Genomic DNA, 19926 nt, shown 5'->3' with positions numbered 1-19926 from the left:
AACACAGACGACACACAACAAGAGGTGGCAATCTATTCATTAATTGCATTTAATCAATGAGCTCATTATCACTCATGCATTGTCCAACAGGTGTTGAAATAATGGGATTAAAAGGGGAGATCCCTTCAGAAAGACAGAAACAATAGCAAAGACAAAAAACACTTTTGGAATCTGCTTTTAGTCAACACATAAGGAAAGGGTGCACCGGTCCTGGAAATACTGCAATACCAGGTCAATGCGTGGAGTGGACAGAGCAAGCTCTATTTCCATCTCCCTGTTCTAAAAATCCATTTAATATATGGTCCCCAGATAGGGGACGTATCAGATATTAAACTGATAAGAACAGATACTACACTTGATCTTAGCCAAAAGGCCGAGAAGCGATAACCCGAACGGGCCGCGCGTTGCCCGAGCCTGCCCGATACTGCTGTTCAGCCCTTGCAGCGATTCAGCCTACTTCTAGGCAATTCCATGGGGCCCTGCAGGCTCACACACTCACAGTTACACGGGAGGTGAATAAAGGCCGGAGAGGAAGCCAGACAGGATTTGCTTCTTTTGCTTGCACCACAATGCAGTGCTGAAAGAGGAGGAATCTACATAAAAACGCCTTCCTGGCAACGCCCAAATGCCCTGCTGCCATGCAGATAAACACTGGCAGCGGCAGCAAGTGCATGCCCACAGCCACCCCTTGTTCCTTCACACCTTGTATCAGCTGTAATCCAGTCCAGTCCAGTGCTGCCTGCTGAGCAGCACTGACCAACACTGCCTGGGCCCAGGCTTTTATCTCTGAGGCCCCATTATGATGTCAGAAAGCTGGCTCTGGAATCCTGAGGGCTCCACTATGACACGTGCAAAGTTCCGTCTGAACTTTATATAAGACGGTGAGGCTCAGTCAGTCACTCAGTGTTGCCTGAGAGGGCAACACTGCAACAGCCGGCCGCCAGGCTGTCTTTTTTTTGCACAGCTAGTTGCCTCCAGGAGGCCACAAGAGGGAGACAAGGGACTGCAAAATGGAAAATAGGCATCCACCAACTTTACAGACAACTTCTCCTTGCTCCTACAACCTCCATCCTTGCACAGTTTGTTATTCTTCTAGGTAACATAGTAACAAATCCAAATTGCTGCTCTCTTTGTAGGCAAGCAAGGCTTTGTTGCAACTGCAATTCTTACTTCTTCTTGAAATGTAGGGACGACAGTACATTCCATCACATCCATCTAGTGTACACAGGTAGGTCCATTGTGGCGGGCAGGCGAGCGGGCGGGCTGCTTTATTGGCTGTTTGCTGTTCCCCTACTCCACTCCACTATTTGACTGTTGTGCTGCATCAATCAATCAATCAATCAATCAATCAATCAATCAGTGGCTGGCTCAGGTGCAGCTCTTTAACTTACCTAAAAGGGAGGGCGGAGAGAAGACAAGGAAGGTGAATGAGGTGTTCCAATGTGAAATGCCGGAAACACAGAAACACAGACGACACACAACAAGAGGTGGCAATCTATTCATTAATTGCATTTAATCAATGAGCTCATTATCACTCATGCATTGTCCAACAGGTGTTGAAATAATGGGATTAAAAGGGGAGATCCCTTCAGAAAGACAGAAACAATAGCAAAGACAAAAAACACTTTTGGAATCTGCTTTTAGTCAACACATAAGGAAAGGGTGCACCGGTCCTGGAAATACTGCAATACCAGGTCAATGCGTGGAGTGGACAGAGCAAGCTCTATTTCCATCTCCCTGTTCTAAAAATCCATTTAATATATGGTCCCCAGATAGGGGACGTATCAGATATTAAACTGATAAGAACAGATACTACACTTGATCTTAGCCAAAAGGCCGAGAAGCGATAACCCGAACGGGCCGCGCGTTGCCCGAGCCTGCCCGATACTGCTGTTCAGCCCTTGCAGCGATTCAGCCTACTTCTAGGCAATTCCATGGGGCCCTGCAGGCTCACACACTCACAGCTACACGGGAGGTGAATAAAGGCCGGAGAGGAAGCCAGACAGGATTTGCTTCTTTTGCTTGCACCACAATGCAGTGCTGAAAGAGGAGGAATCTACATAAAAACGCCTTCCTGGCAACGCCCAAATGCCCTGCTGCCATGCAGATAAACACTGGCAGCGGCAGCAAGTGCATGCCCACAGCCACCCCTTGTTCCTTCACACCTTGTATCAGCTGTAATCCAGTCCAGTCCAGTGCTGCCTGCTGAGCAGCACTGACCAACACTGCCTGGGCCCAGGCTTTTATCTCTGAGGCCCCATTATGATGTCAGAAAGCTGGCTCTGGAATCCTGAGGGCTCCACTATGACACGTGCAAAGTTCCGTCTGAACTTTATATAAGACGGTGAGGCTCAGTCAGTCACTCAGTGTTGCCTGAGAGGGCAACACTGCAACAGCCGGCCGCCAGGCTGTCTTTTTTTTGCACAGCTAGTTGCCTCCAGGAGGCCACAAGAGGGAGACAAGGGACTGCAAAATGGAAAATAGGCATCCACCAACTTTACAGACAACTTCTCCTTGCTCCTACAACCTCCATCCTTGCACAGTTTGTTATTCTTCTAGGTAACATAGTAACAAATCCAAATTGCTGCTCTCTTTGTAGGCAAGCAAGGCTTTGTTGCAACTGCAATTCTTACTTCTTCTTGAAATGTAGGGACGACAGTACATTCCATCACATCCATCTAGTGTACACAGGTAGGTCCATTGTGGCGGGCAGGCGAGCGGGCGGGCTGCTTTATTGGCTGTTTGCTGTTCCCCTACTCCACTCCACTATTTGACTGTTGTGCTGCATCAATCAATCAATCAATCAATCAATCAATCAATCAATCAATCAATCAATCAGTGGCTGGCTCAGGTGCAGCTCTTTAACTTACCTAAAAGGGAGGGCGGAGAGAAGACAAGGAAGGTGAATGAGGTGTTCCAATGTGAAATGCCGGAAACACAGAAACACAGACGACACACAACAAGAGGTGGCAATCTATTCATTAATTGCATTTAATCAATGAGCTCATTATCACTCATGCATTGTCCAACAGGTGTTGAAATAATGGGATTAAAAGGGGAGATCCCTTCAGAAAGACAGAAACAATAGCAAAGACAAAAAACACTTTTGGAATCTGCTTTTAGTCAACACATAAGGAAAGGGTGCACCGGTCCTGGAAATACTGCAATACCAGGTCAATGCGTGGAGTGGACAGAGCAAGCTCTATTTCCATCTCCCTGTTCTAAAAATCCATTTAATATATGGTCCCCAGATAGGGGACGTATCAGATATTAAACTGATAAGAACAGATACTACACTTGATCTTAGCCAAAAGGCCGAGAAGCGATAACCCGAACGGGCCGCGCGTTGCCCGAGCCTGCCCGATACTGCTGTTCAGCCCTTGCAGCGATTCAGCCTACTTCTAGGCAATTCCATGGGGCCCTGCAGGCTCACACACTCACAGCTACACGGGAGGTGAATAAAGGCCGGAGAGGAAGCCAGACAGGATTTGCTTCTTTTGCTTGCACCACAATGCAGTGCTGAAAGAGGAGGAATCTACATAAAAACGCCTTCCTGGCAACGCCCAAATGCCCTGCTGCCATGCAGATAAACACTGGCAGCGGCAGCAAGTGCATGCCCACAGCCACCCCTTGTTCCTTCACACCTTGTATCAGCTGTAATCCAGTCCAGTCCAGTGCTGCCTGCTGAGCAGCACTGACCAACACTGCCTGGGCCCAGGCTTTTATCTCTGAGGCCCCATTATGATGTCAGAAAGCTGGCTCTGGAATCCTGAGGGCTCCACTATGACACGTGCAAAGTTCCGTCTGAACTTTATATAAGACGGTGAGGCTCAGTCAGTCACTCAGTGTTGCCTGAGAGGGCAACACTGCAACAGCCGGCCGCCAGGCTGTCTTTTTTTTGCACAGCTAGTTGCCTCCAGGAGGCCACAAGAGGGAGACAAGGGACTGCAAAATGGAAAATAGGCATCCACCAACTTTACAGACAACTTCTCCTTGCTCCTACAACCTCCATCCTTGCACAGTTTGTTATTCTTCTAGGTAACATAGTAACAAATCCAAATTGCTGCTCTCTTTGTAGGCAAGCAAGGCTTTGTTGCAACTGCAATTCTTACTTCTTCTTGAAATGTAGGGACGACAGTACATTCCATCACATCCATCTAGTGTACACAGGTAGGTCCATTGTGGCGGGCAGGCGAGCGGGCGGGCTGCTTTATTGGCTGTTTGCTGTTCCCCTACTCCACTCCACTATTTGACTGTTGTGCTGCATCAATCAATCAATCAATCAATCAATCAATCAATCAATCAATCAATCAATCAGTGGCTGGCTCAGGTGCAGCTCTTTAACTTACCTAAAAGGGAGGGCGGAGAGAAGACAAGGAAGGTGAATGAGGTGTTCCAATGTGAAATGCCGGAAACACAGAAACACAGACGACACACAACAAGAGGTGGCAATCTATTCATTAATTGCATTTAATCAATGAGCTCATTATCACTCATGCATTGTCCAACAGGTGTTGAAATAATGGGATTAAAAGGGGAGATCCCTTCAGAAAGACAGAAACAATAGCAAAGACAAAAAACACTTTTGGAATCTGCTTTTAGTCAACACATAAGGAAAGGGTGCACCGGTCCTGGAAATACTGCAATACCAGGTCAATGCGTGGAGTGGACAGAGCAAGCTCTATTTCCATCTCCCTGTTCTAAAAATCCATTTAATATATGGTCCCCAGATAGGGGACGTATCAGATATTAAACTGATAAGAACAGATACTACACTTGATCTTAGCCAAAAGGCCGAGAAGCGATAACCCGAACGGGCCGCGCGTTGCCCGAGCCTGCCCGATACTGCTGTTCAGCCCTTGCAGCGATTCAGCCTACTTCTAGGCAATTCCATGGGGCCCTGCAGGCTCACACACTCACAGCTACACGGGAGGTGAATAAAGGCCGGAGAGGAAGCCAGACAGGATTTGCTTCTTTTGCTTGCACCACAATGCAGTGCTGAAAGAGGAGGAATCTACATAAAAACGCCTTCCTGGCAACGCCCAAATGCCCTGCTGCCATGCAGATAAACACTGGCAGCGGCAGCAAGTGCATGCCCACAGCCACCCCTTGTTCCTTCACACCTTGTATCAGCTGTAATCCAGTCCAGTCCAGTGCTGCCTGCTGAGCAGCACTGACCAACACTGCCTGGGCCCAGGCTTTTATCTCTGAGGCCCCATTATGATGTCAGAAAGCTGGCTCTGGAATCCTGAGGGCTCCACTATGACACGTGCAAAGTTCCGTCTGAACTTTATATAAGACGGTGAGGCTCAGTCAGTCACTCAGTGTTGCCTGAGAGGGCAACACTGCAACAGCCGGCCGCCAGGCTGTCTTTTTTTTGCACAGCTAGTTGCCTCCAGGAGGCCACAAGAGGGAGACAAGGGACTGCAAAATGGAAAATAGGCATCCACCAACTTTACAGACAACTTCTCCTTGCTCCTACAACCTCCATCCTTGCACAGTTTGTTATTCTTCTAGGTAACATAGTAACAAATCCAAATTGCTGCTCTCTTTGTAGGCAAGCAAGGCTTTGTTGCAACTGCAATTCTTACTTCTTCTTGAAATGTAGGGACGACAGTACATTCCATCACATCCATCTAGTGTACACAGGTAGGTCCATTGTGGCGGGCAGGCGAGCGGGCGGGCTGCTTTATTGGCTGTTTGCTGTTCCCCTACTCCACTCCACTATTTGACTGTTGTGCTGCATCAATCAATCAATCAATCAATCAATCAATCAATCAATCAATCAATCAATCAGTGGCTGGCTCAGGTGCAGCTCTTTAACTTACCTAAAAGGGAGGGCGGAGAGAAGACAAGGAAGGTGAATGAGGTGTTCCAATGTGAAATGCCGGAAACACAGAAACACAGACGACACACAACAAGAGGTGGCAATCTATTCATTAATTGCATTTAATCAATGAGCTCATTATCACTCATGCATTGTCCAACAGGTGTTGAAATAATGGGATTAAAAGGGGAGATCCCTTCAGAAAGACAGAAACAATAGCAAAGACAAAAAACACTTTTGGAATCTGCTTTTAGTCAACACATAAGGAAAGGGTGCACCGGTCCTGGAAATACTGCAATACCAGGTCAATGCGTGGAGTGGACAGAGCAAGCTCTATTTCCATCTCCCTGTTCTAAAAATCCATTTAATATATGGTCCCCAGATAGGGGACGTATCAGATATTAAACTGATAAGAACAGATACTACACTTGATCTTAGCCAAAAGGCCGAGAAGCGATAACCCGAACGGGCCGCGCGTTGCCCGAGCCTGCCCGATACTGCTGTTCAGCCCTTGCAGCGATTCAGCCTACTTCTAGGCAATTCCATGGGGCCCTGCAGGCTCACACACTCACAGCTACACGGGAGGTGAATAAAGGCCGGAGAGGAAGCCAGACAGGATTTGGTTCTTTTGCTTGCACCACAATGCAGTGCTGAAAGAGGAGGAATCTACATAAAAACGCCTTCCTGGCAACGCCCAAATGCCCTGCTGCCATGCAGATAAACACTGGCAGCGGCAGCAAGTGCATGCCCACAGCCACCCCTTGTTCCTTCACACCTTGTATCAGCTGTAATCCAGTCCAGTCCAGTGCTGCCTGCTGAGCAGCACTGACCAACACTGCCTGGGCCCAGGCTTTTATCTCTGAGGCCCCATTATGATGTCAGAAAGCTGGCTCTGGAATCCTGAGGGCTCCACTATGACACGTGCAAAGTTCCGTCTGAACTTTATATAAGACGGTGAGGCTCAGTCAGTCACTCAGTGTTGCCTGAGAGGGCAACACTGCAACAGCCGGCCGCCAGGCTGTCTTTTTTTTGCACAGCTAGTTGCCTCCAGGAGGCCACAAGAGGGAGACAAGGGACTGCAAAATGGAAAATAGGCATCCACCAACTTTATAGACAACTTCTCCTTGCTCCTACAACCTCCATCCTTGCACAGTTTGTTATTCTTCTAGGTAACATAGTAACAAATCCAAATTGCTGCTCTCTTTGTAGGCAAGCAAGGCTTTGTTGCAACTGCAATTCTTACTTCTTCTTGAAATGTAGGGACGACAGTACATTCCATCACATCCATCTAGTGTACACAGGTAGGTCCATTGTGGCGGGCAGGCGAGCGGGCGGGCTGCTTTATTGGCTGTTTGCTGTTCCCCTACTCCACTCCACTATTTGACTGTTGTGCTGCATCAATCAATCAATCAATCAATCAATCAATCAATCAATCAATCAATCAATCAATCAGTGGCTGGCTCAGGTGCAGCTCTTTAACTTACCTAAAAGGGAGGGCGGAGAGAAGACAAGGAAGGTGAATGAGGTGTTCCAATGTGAAATGCCGGAAACACAGAAACACAGACGACACACAACAAGAGGTGGCAATCTATTCATTAATTGCATTTAATCAATGAGCTCATTATCACTCATGCATTGTCCAACAGGTGTTGAAATAATGGGATTAAAAGGGGAGATCCCTTCAGAAAGACAGAAACAATAGCAAAGACAAAAAACACTTTTGGAATCTGCTTTTAGTCAACACATAAGGAAAGGGTGCACCGGTCCTGGAAATACTGCAATACCAGGTCAATGCGTGGAGTGGACAGAGCAAGCTCTATTTCCATCTCCCTGTTCTAAAAATCCATTTAATATATGGTCCCCAGATAGGGGACGTATCAGATATTAAACTGATAAGAACAGATACTACACTTGATCTTAGCCAAAAGGCCGAGAAGCGATAACCCGAACGGGCCGCGCGTTGCCCGAGCCTGCCCGATACTGCTGTTCAGCCCTTGCAGCGATTCAGCCTACTTCTAGGCAATTCCATGGGGCCCTGCAGGCTCACACACTCACAGCTACACGGGAGGTGAATAAAGGCCGGAGAGGAAGCCAGACAGGATTTGCTTCTTTTGCTTGCACCACAATGCAGTGCTGAAAGAGGAGGAATCTACATAAAAACGCCTTCCTGGCAACGCCCAAATGCCCTGCTGCCATGCAGATAAACACTGGCAGCGGCAGCAAGTGCATGCCCACAGCCACCCCTTGTTCCTTCACACCTTGTATCAGCTGTAATCCAGTCCAGTCCAGTGCTGCCTGCTGAGCAGCACTGACCAACACTGCCTGGGCCCAGGCTTTTATCTCTGAGGCCCCATTATGATGTCAGAAAGCTGGCTCTGGAATCCTGAGGGCTCCACTATGACACGTGCAAAGTTCCGTCTGAACTTTATATAAGACGGTGAGGCTCAGTCAGTCACTCAGTGTTGCCTGAGAGGGCAACACTGCAACAGCCGGCCGCCAGGCTGTCTTTTTTTTGCACAGCTAGTTGCCTCCAGGAGGCCACAAGAGGGAGACAAGGGACTGCAAAATGGAAAATAGGCATCCACCAACTTTACAGACAACTTCTCCTTGCTCCTACAACCTCCATCCTTGCACAGTTTGTTATTCTTCTAGGTAACATAGTAACAAATCCAAATTGCTGCTCTCTTTGTAGGCAAGCAAGGCTTTGTTGCAACTGCAATTCTTACTTCTTCTTGAAATGTAGGGACGACAGTACATTCCATCACATCCATCTAGTGTACACAGGTAGGTCCATTGTGGCGGGCAGGCGAGCGGGCGGGCTGCTTTATTGGCTGTTTGCTGTTCCCCTACTCCACTCCACTATTTGACTGTTGTGCTGCATCAATCAATCAATCAATCAATCAATCAATCAATCAATCAATCAGTGGCTGGCTCAGGTGCAGCTCTTTAACTTACCTAAAAGGGAGGGCGGAGAGAAGACAAGGAAGGTGAATGAGGTGTTCCAATGTGAAATGCCGGAAACACAGAAACACAGACGACACACAACAAGAGGTGGCAATCTATTCATTAATTGCATTTAATCAATGAGCTCATTATCACTCATGCATTGTCCAACAGGTGTTGAAATAATGGGATTAAAAGGGGAGATCCCTTCAGAAAGACAGAAACAATAGCAAAGACAAAAAACACTTTTGGAATCTGCTTTTAGTCAACACATAAGGAAAGGGTGCACCGGTCCTGGAAATACTGCAATACCAGGTCAATGCGTGGAGTGGACAGAGCAAGCTCTATTTCCATCTCCCTGTTCTAAAAATCCATTTAATATATGGTCCCCAGATAGGGGACGTATCAGATATTAAACTGATAAGAACAGATACTACACTTGATCTTAGCCAAAAGGCCGAGAAGCGATAACCCGAACGGGCCGCGCGTTGCCCGAGCCTGCCCGATACTGCTGTTCAGCCCTTGCAGCGATTCAGCCTACTTCTAGGCAATTCCATGGGGCCCTGCAGGCTCACACACTCACAGCTACACGGGAGGTGAATAAAGGCCGGAGAGGAAGCCAGACAGGATTTGCTTCTTTTGCTTGCACCACAATGCAGTGCTGAAAGAGGAGGAATCTACATAAAAACGCCTTCCTGGCAACGCCCAAATGCCCTGCTGCCATGCAGATAAACACTGGCAGCGGCAGCAAGTGCATGCCCACAGCCACCCCTTGTTCCTTCACACCTTGTATCAGCTGTAATCCAGTCCAGTCCAGTGCTGCCTGCTGAGCAGCACTGACCAACACTGCCTGGGCCCAGGCTTTTATCTCTGAGGCCCCATTATGATGTCAGAAAGCTGGCTCTGGAATCCTGAGGGCTCCACTATGACACGTGCAAAGTTCCGTCTGAACTTTATATAAGACGGTGAGGCTCAGTCAGTCACTCAGTGTTGCCTGAGAGGGCAACACTGCAACAGCCGGCCGCCAGGCTGTCTTTTTTTTGCACAGCTAGTTGCCTCCAGGAGGCCACAAGAGGGAGACAAGGGACTGCAAAATGGAAAATAGGCATCCACCAACTTTACAGACAACTTCTCCTTGCTCCTACAACCTCCATCCTTGCACAGTTTGTTATTCTTCTAGGTAACATAGTAACAAATCCAAATTGCTGCTCTCTTTGTAGGCAAGCAAGGCTTTGTTGCAACTGCAATTCTTACTTCTTCTTGAAATGTAGGGACGACAGTACATTCCATCACATCCATCTAGTGTACACAGGTAGGTCCATTGTGGCGGGCAGGCGAGCGGGCGGGCTGCTTTATTGGCTGTTTGCTGTTCCCCTACTCCACTCCACTATTTGACTGTTGTGCTGCATCAATCAATCAATCAATCAATCAATCAATCAATCAATCAATCAATCAATCAATCAATCAATCAGTGGCTGGCTCAGGTGCAGCTCTTTAACTTACCTAAAAGGGAGGGCGGAGAGAAGACAAGGAAGGTGAATGAGGTGTTCCAATGTGAAATGCCGGAAACACAGAAACACAGACGACACACAACAAGAGGTGGCAATCTATTCATTAATTGCATTTAATCAATGAGCTCATTATCACTCATGCATTGTCCAACAGGTGTTGAAATAATGGGATTAAAAGGGGAGATCCCTTCAGAAAGACAGAAACAATAGCAAAGACAAAAAACACTTTTGGAATCTGCTTTTAGTCAACACATAAGGAAAGGGTGCACCGGTCCTGGAAATACTGCAATACCAGGTCAATGCGTGGAGTGGACAGAGCAAGCTCTATTTCCATCTCCCTGTTCTAAAAATCCATTTAATATATGGTCCCCAGATAGGGGACGTATCAGATATTAAACTGATAAGAACAGATACTACACTTGATCTTAGCCAAAAGGCCGAGAAGCGATAACCCGAACGGGCCGCGCGTTGCCCGAGCCTGCCCGATACTGCTGTTCAGCCCTTGCAGCGATTCAGCCTACTTCTAGGCAATTCCATGGGGCCCTGCAGGCTCACACACTCACAGCTACACGGGAGGTGAATAAAGGCCGGAGAGGAAGCCAGACAGGATTTGCTTCTTTTGCTTGCACCACAATGCAGTGCTGAAAGAGGAGGAATCTACATAAAAACGCCTTCCTGGCAACGCCCAAATGCCCTGCTGCCATGCAGATAAACACTGGCAGCGGCAGCAAGTGCATGCCCACAGCCACCCCTTGTTCCTTCACACCTTGTATCAGCTGTAATCCAGTCCAGTCCAGTGCTGCCTGCTGAGCAGCACTGACCAACACTGCCTGGGCCCAGGCTTTTATCTCTGAGGCCCCATTATGATGTCAGAAAGCTGGCTCTGGAATCCTGAGGGCTCCACTATGACACGTGCAAAGTTCCGTCTGAACTTTATATAAGACGGTGAGGCTCAGTCAGTCACTCAGTGTTGCCTGAGAGGGCAACACTGCAACAGCCGGCCGCCAGGCTGTCTTTTTTTTGCACAGCTAGTTGCCTCCAGGAGGCCACAAGAGGGAGACAAGGGACTGCAAAATGGAAAATAGGCATCCACCAACTTTACAGACAACTTCTCCTTGCTCCTACAACCTCCATCCTTGCACAGTTTGTTATTCTTCTAGGTAACATAGTAACAAATCCAAATTGCTGCTCTCTTTGTAGGCAAGCAAGGCTTTGTTGCAACTGCAATTCTTACTTCTTCTTGAAATGTAGGGACGACAGTACATTCCATCACATCCATCTAGTGTACACAGGTAGGTCCATTGTGGCGGGCAGGCGAGCGGGCGGGCTGCTTTATTGGCTGTTTGCTGTTCCCCTACTCCACTCCACTATTTGACTGTTGTGCTGCATCAATCAATCAATCAATCAATCAATCAATCAATCAATCAATCAGTGGCTGGCTCAGGTGCAGCTCTTTAACTTACCTAAAAGGGAGGGCGGAGAGAAGACAAGGAAGGTGAATGAGGTGTTCCAATGTGAAATGCCGGAAACACAGAAACACAGACGACACACAACAAGAGGTGGCAATCTATTCATTAATTGCATTTAATCAATGAGCTCATTATCACTCATGCATTGTCCAACAGGTGTTGAAATAATGGGATTAAAAGGGGAGATCCCTTCAGAAAGACAGAAACAATAGCAAAGACAAAAAACACTTTTGGAATCTGCTTTTAGTCAACACATAAGGAAAGGGTGCACCGGTCCTGGAAATACTGCAATACCAGGTCAATGCGTGGAGTGGACAGAGCAAGCTCTATTTCCATCTCCCTGTTCTAAAAATCCATTTAATATATGGTCCCCAGATAGGGGACGTATCAGATATTAAACTGATAAGAACAGATACTACACTTGATCTTAGCCAAAAGGCCGAGAAGCGATTACCCGAACGGGCCGCGCGTTGCCCGAGCCTGCCCGATACTGCTGTTCAGCCCTTGCAGCGATTCAGCCTACTTCTAGGCAATTCCATGGGGCCCTGCAGGCTCACACACTCACAGCTACACGGGAGGTGAATAAAGGCCGGAGAGGAAGCCAGACAGGATTTGCTTCTTTTGCTTGCACCACAATGCAGTGCTGAAAGAGGAGGAATCTACATAAAAACGCCTTCCTCGCAACGCCCAAATGCCCTGCTGCCATGCAGATAAACACTGGCAGCGGCAGCAAGTGCATGCCCACAGCCACCCCTTGTTCCTTCACACCTTGTATCAGCTGTAATCCAGTCCAGTCCAGTGCTGCCTGCTGAGCAGCACTGACCAACACTGCCTGGGCCCAGGCTTTTATCTCTGAGGCCCCATTATGATGTCAGAAAGCTGGCTCTGGAATCCTGAGGGCTCCACTATGACACGTGCAAAGTTCCGTCTGAACTTTATATAAGACGGTGAGGCTCAGTCAGTCACTCAGTGTTGCCTGAGAGGGCAACACTGCAACAGCCGGCCGCCAGGCTGTCTTTTTTTTGCACAGCTAGTTGCCTCCAGGAGGCCACAAGAGGGAGACAAGGGACTGCAAAATGGAAAATAGGCATCCACCAACTTTACAGACAACTTCTCCTTGCTCCTACAACCTCCATCCTTGCACAGTTTGTTATTCTTCTAGGTAACATAGTAACAAATCCAAATTGCTGCTCTCTTTGTAGGCAAGCAAGGCTTTGTTGCAACTGCAATTCTTACTTCTTCTTGAAATGTAGGGACGACAGTACATTCCATCACATCCATCTAGTGTACACAGGTAGGTCCATTGTGGCGGGCAGGCGAGCGGGCGGGCTGCTTTATTGGCTGTTTGCTGTTCCCCTACTCCACTCCACTATTTGACTGTTGTGCTGCATCAATCAATCAATCAATCAATCAATCAATCAATCAATCAATCAATCAGTGGCTGGCTCAGGTGCAGCTCTTTAACTTACCTAAAAGGGAGGGCGGAGAGAAGACAAGGAAGGTGAATGAGGTGTTCCAATGTGAAATGCCGGAAACACAGAAACACAGACGACACACAACAAGAGGTGGCAATCTATTCATTAATTGCATTTAATCAATGAGCTCATTATCACTCATGCATTGTCCAACAGGTGTTGAAATAATGGGATTAAAAGGGGAGATCCCTTCAGAAAGACAGAAACAATAGCAAAGACAAAAAACACTTTTGGAATCTGCTTTTAGTCAACACATAAGGAAAGGGTGCACCGGTCCTGGAAATACTGCAATACCAGGTCAATGCGTGGAGTGGACAGAGCAAGCTCTATTTCCATCTCCCTGTTCTAAAAATCCATTTAATATATGGTCCCCAGATAGGGGACGTATCAGATATTAAACTGATAAGAACAGATACTACACTTGATCTTAGCCAAAAGGCCGAGAAGCGATAACCCGAATGGGCCGCGCGTTGCCCGAGCCTGCCCGATACTGCTGTTCAGCCCTTGCAGCGATTCAGCCTACTTCTAGGCAATTCCATGGGGCCCTGCAGGCTCACACACTCACAGCTACACGGGAGGTGAATAAAGGCCGGAGAGGAAGCCAGACAGGATTTGCTTCTTTTGCTTGCACCACAATGCAGTGCTGAAAGAGGAGGAATCTACATAAAAACGCCTTCCTGGCAACGCCCAAATGCCCTGCTGCCATGCAGATAAACACTGGCAGCGGCAGCAAGTGCATGCCCACAGCCACCCCTTGTTCCTTCACACCTTGTATCAGCTGTAATCCAGTCCAGTCCAGTGCTGCCTGCTGAGCAGCACTGACCAACACTGCCTGGGCCCAGGCTTTTATCTCTGAGGCCCCATTATGATGTCAGAAAGCTGGCTCTGGAATCCTGAGGGCTCCACTATGACACGTGCAAAGTTCCGTCTGAACTTTATATAAGACGGTGAGGCTCAGTCAGTCACTCAGTGTTGCCTGAGAGGGCAACACTGCAACAGCCGGCCGCCAGGCTGTCTTTTTTTTGCACAGCTAGTTGCCTCCAGGAGGCCACAAGAGGGAGACAAGGGACTGCAAAATGGAAAATAGGCATCCACCAACTTTACAGACAACTTCTCCTTGCTCCTACAACCTCCATCCTTGCACAGTTTGTTATTCTTCTAGGTAACATAGTAACAAATCCAAATTGCTGCTCTCTTTGTAGGCAAGCAAGGCTTTGTTGCAACTGCAATTCTTACTTCTTCTTGAAATGTAGGGACGACAGTACATTCCATCACATCCATCTAGTGTACACAGGTAGGTCCATTGTGGCGGGCAGGCGACGGGCGGGCTGCTTTATTGGCTGTTTGCTGTTCCCCTACTCCACTCCACTATTTGACTGTTGTGCTGCATCAATCAATCAATCAATCAATCAATCAATCAATCAATCAATCAATCAATCAATCAGTGGCTGGCTCAGGTGCAGCTCTTTAACTTACCTAAAAGGGAGGGCGGAGAGAAGACAAGGAAGGTGAATGAGGTGTTCCAATGTGAAATGCCGGAAACACAGAAACACAGACGACACACAACAAGAGGTGGCAATCTATTCATTAATTGCATTTAATCAATGAGCTCATTATCACTCATGCATTGTCCAACAGGTGTTGAAATAATGGGATTAAAAGGGGAGATCCCTTCAGAAAGACAGAAACAATAGCAAAGACAAAAAACACTTTTGGAATCTGCTTTTAGTCAACACATAAGGAAAGGGTGCACCGGTCCTGGAAATACTGCAATACCAGGTCAATGCGTGGAGTGGACAGAGCAAGCTCTATTTCCATCTCCCTGTTCTAAAAATCCATTTAATATATGGTCCCCAGATAGGGGACGTATCAGATATTAAACTGATAAGAACAGATACTACACTTGATCTTAGCCAAAAGGCCGAGAAGCGATAACCCGAACGGGCCGCGCGTTGCCCGAGCCTGCCCGATACTGCTGTTCAGCCCTTGCAGCGATTCAGCCTACTTCTAGGCAATTCCATGGGGCCCTGCAGGCTCACACACTCACAGCTACACGGGAGGTGAATAAAGGCCGGAGTGGAAGCCAGACAGGATTTGCTTCTTTTGCTTGCACCACAATGCAGTGCTGAAAGAGGAGGAATCTACATAAAAACGCCTTCCTGGCAACGCCCAAATGCCCTGCTGCCATGCAGATAAACACTGGCAGCGGCAGCAAGTGCATGCCCACAGCCACCCCTTGTTCCTTCACACCTTGTATCAGCTGTAATCCAGTCCAGTCCAGTGCTGCCTGCTGAGCAGCACTGACCAACACTGCCTGGGCCCAGGCTTTTATCTCTGAGGCCCCATTATGATGTCAGAAAGCTGGCTCTGGAATCCTGAGGGCTCCACTATGACACGTGCAAAGTTCCGTCTGAACTTTATATAAGACGGTGAGGCTCAGTCAGTCACTCAGTGTTGCCTGAGAGGGCAACACTGCAACAGCCGGCCGCCAGGCTGTCTTTTTTTTGCACAGCTAGTTGCCTCCAGGAGGCCACAAGAGGGAGACAAGGGACTGCAAAATGGAAAATAGGCATCCACCAACTTTACAGACAACTTCTCCTTGCTCCTACAACCTCCATCCTTGCACAGTTTGTTATTCTTCTAGGTAACATAGTAACAAATCCAAATTGCTGCTCTCTTTGTAGGCAAGCAAGGCTTTGTTGCAACTGCAATTCTTACTTCTTCTTGAAATGTAGGGACGACAGTACATTCCATCACATCCATCTAGTGTACACAGGTAGGTCCATTGTGGCGGGCAGGCGAGCGGGCGGGCTGCTTTATTGGCTGTTTGCTGTTCCCCTACTCCACTCCACTATTTGACTGTTGTGCTGCATCAATCAATCAATCAATCAATCAATCAATCAATCAATCAATCAGTGGCTGGCTCAGGTGCAGCTCTTTAACTTACCTAAAAGGGAGGGCGGAGAGAAGACAAGGAAGGTGAATGAGGTGTTCCAATGTGAAATGCCGGAAACACAGAAACACAGACGACACACAACAAGAGGTGGCAATCTATTCATTAATTGCATTTAATCAATGAGCTCATTATCACTCATGCATTGTCCAACAGGTGTTGAAATAATGGGATTAAAAGGGGAGATCCCTTCAGAAAGACAGAAACAATAGCAAAGACAAAAAACACTTTTGGAATCTGCTTTTAGTCAACACATAAGGAAAGGGTGCACCGGTCCTGGAAATACTGCAATACCAGGTCAATGCGTGGAGTGGACAGAGCAAGCTCTATTTCCATCTCCCTGTTCTAAAAATCCATTTAATATATGGTCCCCAGATAGGGGACGTATCAGATATTAAACTGATAAGAACAGATACTACACTTGATCTTAGCCAAAAGGCCGAGAAGCGATAACCCGAACGGGCCGCGCGTTGCCCGAGCCTGCCCGATACTGCTGTTCAGCCCTTGCAGCGATTCAGCCTACTTCTAGGCAATCCCATGGGGCCCTGCAGGCTCACACACTCACAGCTACACGGGAGGTGAATAAAGGCCGGAGAGGAAGCCAGACAGGATTTGCTTCTTTTGCTTGCACCACAATGCAGTGCTGAAAGAGGAGGAATCTACATAAAAACGCCTTCCTGGCAACGCCCAAATGCCCTGCTGCCATGCAGATAAACACTGGCAGCGGCAGCAAGTGCATGCCCACAGCCACCCCTTGTTCCTTCACACCTTGTATCAGCTGTAATCCAGTCCAGTCCAGTGCTGCCTGCTGAGCAGCACTGACCAACACTGCCTGGGCCCAGGCTTTTATCTCTGAGGCCCCATTATGATGTCAGAAAGCTGGCTCTGGAATCCTGAGGGCTCCACTATGACACGTGCAAAGTTCCGTCTGAACTTTATATAAGACGGTGAGGCTCAGTCAGTCACTCAGTGTTGCCTGAGAGGGCAACACTGCAACAGCCGGCCGCCAGGCTGTCTTTTTTTTGCACAGCTAGTTGCCTCCAGGAGGCCACAAGAGGGAGACAAGGGACTGCAAAATGGAAAATAGGCATCCACCAACTTTACAGACAACTTCTCCTTGCTCCTACAACCTCCATCCTTGCACAGTTTGTTATTCTTCTAGGTAACATAGTAACAAATCCAAATTGCTGCTCTCTTTGTAGGCAAGCAAGGCTTTGTTGCAACTGCAATTCTTACTTCTTCTTGAAATGTAGGGACGACAGTACATTCCATCACATCCATCTAGTGTACACAGGTAGGTCCATTGTGGCGGGCAGGCGAGCGGGCGGGCTGCTTTATTGGCTGTTTGCTGTTCCCCTACTCCACTCCACTATTTGACTGTTGTGCTGCATCAATCAATCAATCAATCAATCAATCAATCAATCAATCAATCAATCAATCAATCAATCAGTGGCTGGCTCAGGTGCAGCTCTTTAACTTACCTAAAAGGGAGGGCGGAGAGAAGACAAGGAAGGTGAATGAGGTGTTCCAATGTGAAATGCCGGAAACACAGAAACACAGACGACACACAACAAGAGGTGGCAATCTATTCATTAATTGCATTTAATCAATGAGCTCATTATCACTCATGCATTGTCCAACAGGTGTTGAAATAATGGGATTAAAATGGGGAGATCCCTTCAGAAAGACAGAAACAATAGCAAAGACAAAAAACACTTTTGGAATCTGCTTTTAGTCAACACATAAGGAAAGGGTGCACCGGTCCTGGAAATACTGCAATACCAGGTCAATGCGTGGAGTGGACAGAGCAAGCTCTATTTCCATCTCCCTGTTCTAAAAATCCATTTAATATATGGTCCCCAGATAGGGGACGTATCAGATATTAAACTGATAAGAACAGATACTACACTTGATCTTAGCCAAAAGGCCGAGAAGCGATAACCCGAACGGGCCGCGCGTTGCCCGAGCCTGCCCGATACTGCTGTTCAGCCCTTGCAGCGATTCAGCCTACTTCTAGGCAATTCCATGGGGCCCTGCAGGCTCACACACTCACAGCTACACGGGAGGTGAATAAAGGCCGGAGAGGAAGCCAGACAGGATTTGCTTCTTTTGCTTGCACCACAATGCAGTGCTGAAAGAGGAGGAATCTACATAAAAACGCCTTCCTGGCAACGCCCAAATGCCCTGCTGCCATGCAGATAAACACTGGCAGCGGCAGCAAGTGCATGCCCACAGCCACCCCTTGTTCCTTCACACCTTGTATCAGCTGTAATCCAGTCCAGTCCAGTGCTGCCTGCTGAGCAGCACTGACCAACACTGCCTGGGCCCAGGCTTTTATCTCTGAGGCCCCATTATGATGTCAGAAAGCTGGCTCTGGAATCCTGAGGGCTCCACTATGACACGTGCAAAGTTCCGTCTGAACTTTATATAAGACGGTGAGGCTCAGTCAGTCACTCAGTGTTGCCTGAGAGGGCAACACTGCAACAGCCGGCCGCCAGGCTGTCTTTTTTTTGCACAGCTAGTTGCCTCCAGGAGGCCACAAGAGGGAGACAAGGGACTGCAAAATGGAAAATAGGCATCCACCAACTTTACAGACAACTTCTCCTTGCTCCTACAACCTCCATCCTTGCACAGTTTGTTATTCTTCTAGGTAACATAGTAACAAATCCAAATTGCTGCTCTCTTTGTAGGCAAGCAAGGCTTTGTTGCAACTGCAATTCTTACTTCTTCTTGAAATGTAGGGACGACAGTACATTCCATCACATCCATCTAGTGTACACAGGTAGGTCCATTGTGGCGTGCAGGCGAGCGGGCGGGCTGCTTTATTGGCTGTTTGCTGTTCCCCTACTCCACTCCACTATTTGACTGTTGTGCTGCATCAATCAATCAATCAATCAATCAATCAATCAATCAATCAATCAATCAATCAATCAGTGGCTGGCTCAGGTGCAGCTCTTTAACTTACCTAAAAGGGAGGGCGGAGAGAAGACAAGGAAGGTGAATGAGGTGTTCCAATGTGAAATGCCGGAAACACAGAAACACAGACGACACACAACAAGAGGTGGCAATCTATTCATTAATTGCATTTAATCAATGAGCTCATTATCACTCATGCATTGTCCAACAGGTGTTGAAATAATGGGATTAAAAGGGGAGATCCCTTCAGAAAGACAGAAACAATAGCAAAGACAAAAAACACTTTTGGAATCTGCTTTTAGTCAACACATAAGGAAAGGGTGCACCGGTCCTGGAAATACTGCAATACCAGGTCAATGCGTGGAGTGGACAGAGCAAGCTCTATTTCCATCTCCCTGTTCTAAAAATCCATTTAATATATGGTCCCCAGATAGGGGACGTATCAGATATTAAACTGATAAGAACAGATACTACACTTGATCTTAGCCAAAAGGCCGAGAAGCGATAACCCGAACGGGCCGCGCGTTGCCCGAGCCTGCCCGATACTGCTGTTCAGCCCTTGCAGCGATTCAGCCTACTTCTAGGCAATTCCATGGGGCCCTGCAGGCTCACACACTCACAGCTACACGGGAGGTGAATAAAGGCCGGAGAGGAAGCCAGACAGGATTTGCTTCTTTTGCTTGCACCACAATGCAGTGCTGAAAGAGGAGGAATCTACATAAAAACGCCTTCCTGGCAACGCCCAAATGCCCTGCTGCCATGCAGATAAACACTGGCAGCGGCAGCAAGTGCATGCCCACAGCCACCCCTTGTTCCTTCACACCTTGTATCA

General features: G+C 47.8%; 14 non-coding genes across 14 annotated transcripts; all 14 read right to left on the bottom strand.

Annotated features, from left to right (window-relative positions):
* Positions 1–194: 194 nt before the first annotated feature.
* LOC142710293 (U2 spliceosomal RNA) lies at positions 195–385 on the bottom strand. Its single transcript, XR_012869359.1, has one exon. It is a non-coding gene; the product is annotated as a U2 spliceosomal RNA (small nuclear RNA).
* A 1272-nt stretch (positions 386–1657) lies between these two features.
* On the bottom strand, positions 1658–1848 carry LOC142710291 (U2 spliceosomal RNA). Its single transcript, XR_012869357.1, has one exon. It is a non-coding gene; the product is annotated as a U2 spliceosomal RNA (small nuclear RNA).
* Positions 1849–3136: 1288 nt separating this feature from the next.
* Positions 3137–3327, bottom strand: LOC142710290 (U2 spliceosomal RNA). Its single transcript, XR_012869356.1, has one exon. It is a non-coding gene; the product is annotated as a U2 spliceosomal RNA (small nuclear RNA).
* A 1288-nt stretch (positions 3328–4615) lies between these two features.
* Positions 4616–4806, bottom strand: LOC142710289 (U2 spliceosomal RNA). The gene has a single exon (XR_012869355.1). It is a non-coding gene; the product is annotated as a U2 spliceosomal RNA (small nuclear RNA).
* A 1288-nt stretch (positions 4807–6094) lies between these two features.
* LOC142710288 (U2 spliceosomal RNA) lies at positions 6095–6285 on the bottom strand. The gene has a single exon (XR_012869354.1). It is a non-coding gene; the product is annotated as a U2 spliceosomal RNA (small nuclear RNA).
* Positions 6286–7577: 1292 nt separating this feature from the next.
* LOC142710287 (U2 spliceosomal RNA) lies at positions 7578–7768 on the bottom strand. Its single transcript, XR_012869353.1, has one exon. It is a non-coding gene; the product is annotated as a U2 spliceosomal RNA (small nuclear RNA).
* Positions 7769–9048: 1280 nt separating this feature from the next.
* LOC142710286 (U2 spliceosomal RNA) lies at positions 9049–9239 on the bottom strand. The gene has a single exon (XR_012869352.1). It is a non-coding gene; the product is annotated as a U2 spliceosomal RNA (small nuclear RNA).
* Positions 9240–10539: 1300 nt separating this feature from the next.
* On the bottom strand, positions 10540–10730 carry LOC142710284 (U2 spliceosomal RNA). The gene has a single exon (XR_012869351.1). It is a non-coding gene; the product is annotated as a U2 spliceosomal RNA (small nuclear RNA).
* Positions 10731–12010: 1280 nt separating this feature from the next.
* LOC142710283 (U2 spliceosomal RNA) lies at positions 12011–12201 on the bottom strand. Its single transcript, XR_012869350.1, has one exon. It is a non-coding gene; the product is annotated as a U2 spliceosomal RNA (small nuclear RNA).
* A 1284-nt stretch (positions 12202–13485) lies between these two features.
* Positions 13486–13676, bottom strand: LOC142710282 (U2 spliceosomal RNA). The gene has a single exon (XR_012869349.1). It is a non-coding gene; the product is annotated as a U2 spliceosomal RNA (small nuclear RNA).
* A 1291-nt stretch (positions 13677–14967) lies between these two features.
* On the bottom strand, positions 14968–15158 carry LOC142710281 (U2 spliceosomal RNA). Its single transcript, XR_012869348.1, has one exon. It is a non-coding gene; the product is annotated as a U2 spliceosomal RNA (small nuclear RNA).
* A 1280-nt stretch (positions 15159–16438) lies between these two features.
* On the bottom strand, positions 16439–16629 carry LOC142710329 (U2 spliceosomal RNA). Its single transcript, XR_012869391.1, has one exon. It is a non-coding gene; the product is annotated as a U2 spliceosomal RNA (small nuclear RNA).
* A 1297-nt stretch (positions 16630–17926) lies between these two features.
* On the bottom strand, positions 17927–18117 carry LOC142710316 (U2 spliceosomal RNA). The gene has a single exon (XR_012869380.1). It is a non-coding gene; the product is annotated as a U2 spliceosomal RNA (small nuclear RNA).
* Positions 18118–19409: 1292 nt separating this feature from the next.
* LOC142710304 (U2 spliceosomal RNA) lies at positions 19410–19600 on the bottom strand. The gene has a single exon (XR_012869369.1). It is a non-coding gene; the product is annotated as a U2 spliceosomal RNA (small nuclear RNA).
* Between the last annotated feature and the right edge of the window lie 326 nt (positions 19601–19926).

This window comes from Rhinoderma darwinii, unplaced genomic scaffold, assembly GCF_050947455.1.
Source record: "Rhinoderma darwinii isolate aRhiDar2 unplaced genomic scaffold, aRhiDar2.hap1 Scaffold_4230, whole genome shotgun sequence".
NCBI classification, from domain to species: Eukaryota; Metazoa; Chordata; class Amphibia; order Anura; family Rhinodermatidae; genus Rhinoderma; species Rhinoderma darwinii.
This window is presented reverse-complemented; position numbering and strand designations above follow the sequence as displayed.